The sequence below is a fragment of the Pinus tabuliformis genome, chromosome 1_1 (assembly GCF_031772625.1).
Source record: "Pinus tabuliformis cultivar Carrire ecotype Pingquan chromosome 1_1, CPIR1, whole genome shotgun sequence".
Classification (NCBI taxonomy): Eukaryota; Viridiplantae; Streptophyta; class Pinopsida; order Pinales; family Pinaceae; genus Pinus; species Pinus tabuliformis.
The window spans coordinates 920,242,162-920,246,261 of NC_142297.1; positions in this window are offsets into that span (position 1 = coordinate 920,242,162).

Below are 4,100 nucleotides of genomic sequence, written 5' to 3' on the forward strand. Positions count from 1 at the left end.
GACGAGACTTTCACTTGGTCTTTGGTCACAGTTTGCAGCTTAGTTCAGGGATTTAGGATGACCTAATGATAGGCCGTAAATACAAAGTATAGGGGCTGATATAATGAGTTTACTTGAGCTACCACCAGGGCAGTTAGGATGTTTGCAAGTCAGTTGTTCAGTTCATAAACAAACCCAGAGATTGACTGAAGCAGCGTTGATCTACTTTGCACTTGCATAGCAAATGCAGTTCGAAGGCTAGCTGGCTTAACTTCAGGCTCCATCTGTAGTTTATGAAGCAAACAAATAGAGACAAGCAATCAAACTATTTTCTCCCTAGCGGAGTCGCCATTTTGTTATCAGGAAAACTAGTGTCCATTTAGAGCTGCTAGTCCCACTAAGACGGGTAGCTATCTTAGAAACAAACAAACTAAAGTCACTTGTGTTTTCCTTTATGAGAGATAGATGAGAAAGAAGCAGAGAGTACCAACCTCAGTCTTTCATTTGGCTCCTTGCTTGTTTCCTTTCCCTTTTGACAGAACTTTGCCACTCTTTCCTTACTTGTCCCGCTTCAAAGAGCACCTGTAGAGTCAAAGCAGCATAATACCATCAAAGCATATAGATCTATAACCATAAACAATATAGGATCAAATGTATATTAACCATACAAATGCATATATCAATACAAGATTCAGAGAGATACAAGAATATGGAGGAAAACTCAAATAGCTTTATTGATAGAAGTAGTAGAAGAGAGGATTACAACCCATTGGTTTGACCCAGTGCCATCCTCCCAGCATGAAAGCCCTCTTCACCTCATGAAAATCTTAGATCACCCAACAACACAATGTTTCACAGAGAAACCAATAGCACTTCCTTACAAAATACAAGATTCCAGCCTTTGGATCTCTGGGATGAGGGATCCATATATAGATGTTTGCACGGGGGTGAGTAAGCTTCTGGGATTTTGATTAGTGTCATCTCTCTGATAGTTCTTGGTTCCACTTGGAGATTTCATGATCTCTTACTCATCCCTGGGTGAATTTAGAGAGGCAAGTGTCAAATGAGTAGCTTCTAGAAGATTCTCAGGGTCTCCACCTAGCAAACTGCTTCTGCCATTTGTCTTCTCTCACTCATCGCACTCTACAAAAGGGATTTCTAGTATGCATCACACTTTTTGCATGTGGCGGGTGAGATGCATCGCACCCTTAGCACTGAGCAGTCTGTATGGTCTAGTTTTGACCATTTTTGAGTAGTTTTTCATGGAGAACTTCTGGGAGATGATGTAATCAGATGACCTTGCTCCTTTAGGGTATGAAACATAACTTTTAGGGACTTAGAATCCCTTGGTTTATGGACATATGTGATTGGGGTTGTAGTGCCCAAATATGTCTATAACAAGGTGGAGATTCCAAGGTAGTGTAACATCAATTATTGACTATTCCAGAGTGTAAAGGTGTTGCATGCAACCTTATGATGAACTTGGGGAACTGTGAAATCCATTTTGAAGAAATTCCTAAATAATAGGGGCATAATTTCTAAAAGAATTGCAGAAGGAAATAAGGGCTCAAGCAGAGGGAAAAATTGACTAATTCTGAGACATAGCTTCTCAGTGAGCAGAGAGATAGGTTATTAACTTACAAGTTGTGCTTAGTTAAGAAAAGCAATTGTAATACATCTCTATTCATCAGTTTAATTCAAGCATGCATTAGGGTTTTTAGCAGATTACCTTCCATAGGAAAAATATTGTGTGCATGTGTGTTATTTCTTATTGCATGTATGAGATTTTTGTTCTAAATTGTGAATCAACATCTACAGAGTAGTAGAGTAGGTTTGCGTCTTATGATTTTGATTGAAACTTCATGAGAAGTTGCAAATATAAATCATAATTTCTACACGGTATGAGAGCAGGATTCACATGAGAGTAGGAATTTTGAAGTTTTTTCTCAGGAGGTTTGAATTCGGAGTTTAGTGAAGCAAGATCTCTTCAAATCTGAGAACATGACTTTCAATGGAATAAGGCTACAATATTCCTTGGAAGGCACATCTAATTTTTTTTTTTATGGATGGATCGCATGGAGGTAGTATTGGATGACAATGAATTTCTAGAATACATCAAGTGAGATATTGAAAAACCATTGAAATCTGATTCCCAAAACCTTTCTTAGTGGAAAAGAAAATGTAGGCAAGGCAAGGAGAATAATATTATAGGGAGTACAGGATCATATTGTCTCAAATATCCATGGAAAAGAAAGTCCATTTGCAATGTGGAAAGCATTGATATAATTTTCTGAGAATAATAATGACCATAAGAAACTAGCGCTCAAGGAAAATTCAAAGTATCAAGATGCATAAGAATGACACTATTTCGCAGTATCTGAGCAAGTTCACACAATGTCATCATGAACTTGGCTAGTTCAGTGTTAATGTTCGTAAAGAATACTTAGTAATTCAAGCCCGTCTGGACCTTCCCAAGAGTTGGCATAGCTATCAATATTCGATGAAAAGGAGGGAGAAATTACTGAATTGGGAGCACTTATGGTCTGATTTGGTATAGGAGGAAATAAGGTGGAATACCAGAGATGAGAATTCATCCAAAGGAGAGAATGAATAAAAATTTGCATTGGATGTAAAGGCAAAGAAGGGAAAAGGGAAGAAATCTTAATCTAAACTAGAATCCAGTCAAGCGGGCAAGAAGAAAGATTTGTCCAAAATTAAATGCTTCCAGTGACATAAATTTGGGCTCTATGCCACGAAATGTGCATAAACAAATGAAATCTTGGAGACCTAAATAGCAACAGTAGGTGAAGCCTTGGCTTCATAGTTCAAACTTGACTTTACCCTTATTGCATGCATGGCCAACATAGTGATGGGGATCGTGTGGTACTTAGACTCAAGTGCATCATTCCACATTAGAGGGTGTAGAGAATTTTTCAGTGACCTAGAAGAAAAATATTTGTAGATGCACATTGAGATGGGGGACGATGGAAGGTATAGCATGACTAGGACTGGTACAGTCACCTTTCAGAGGGAGCCGGGCTCCTTCCTAGGCTCAAGGATGTCATGTTCATTCCGGGCCTAAAGAAAAATCTCGTCTCTATTTCCATTTTGGAAGACCGTGGTTATGATGTGATCTTCGGGAAAGCAATGAAAATCCTAAGACACATAGCCATGGTACAGGTGAAGAAAATCGACGTTCATGTGAAGAACGTATATAAACTATATGTAGAATAGTGTGTTGCATTAAGTACTAAGGCAAAGAAAGTGAAGAGCCACATTGTTGGTGAACTTTGGCACAAAAGACTTGGCCATTTGCATCATGGTTCCTTGAAGATTATGAAACAAATAACCACATGCCTCCCCAAAGGAGAAATTTAGCAGCAAGATGTATGAAAAGGATGTACTTTAGGGAAGTACACAAAATGAACATTCCCTGATTGCGAAACAAAAGTACATGTAGTCTTGGAAAGGATCCACTTTGATTTCTGTGGACCTTTCTCAACAACCTCTACTACCAAACATAAATATTTATTGGTGACTTCTCATGGAAGTGTTGGATCTTCTTCATGTGGAAGAAAGATGAGATGTTCTCCAAGTTCGTAGAATTCAAGGTGTTGGTTGAGAAAGAAACTAGCAAGAAGGTGAAGGTTGTTAGGAGAAATAATGGAGGTGAGTATGTGTCAAATGAATTTAAATTTTTTTGTGTAAAATAAGGCATTTGATGAGAGTTCACAACACCCCACAACCCATAGCTGAATGGGGTGGCTGAGAGAAATAATTGTAGCATTATGGGAGCAACGAGGGAAATGTTGCATGACCAAGGCGTATCTTTGCACTTATGAGTTGAGACATGCAACTTAACAGTCTATTTGCAGAACCAAAGTCCTCATCAGATTATTGGCATGATTACACTAGGGAAGGCTTCCTTATTAAGGAAGCCAGATGTGTCACACTCTACACTTTTTGGAGCCTTTGTTTACTGCCATGTCTCCAAATAATTAAAGGAGTAGCTAGAGTTGACAACAGAATTGGGGGTATTTGTGAGTTACACAGAAACTCCACACAATTACCATGTGTACTTTCCATCCCTCAGGATGACAATTATGTGAAGGGATGTAAAA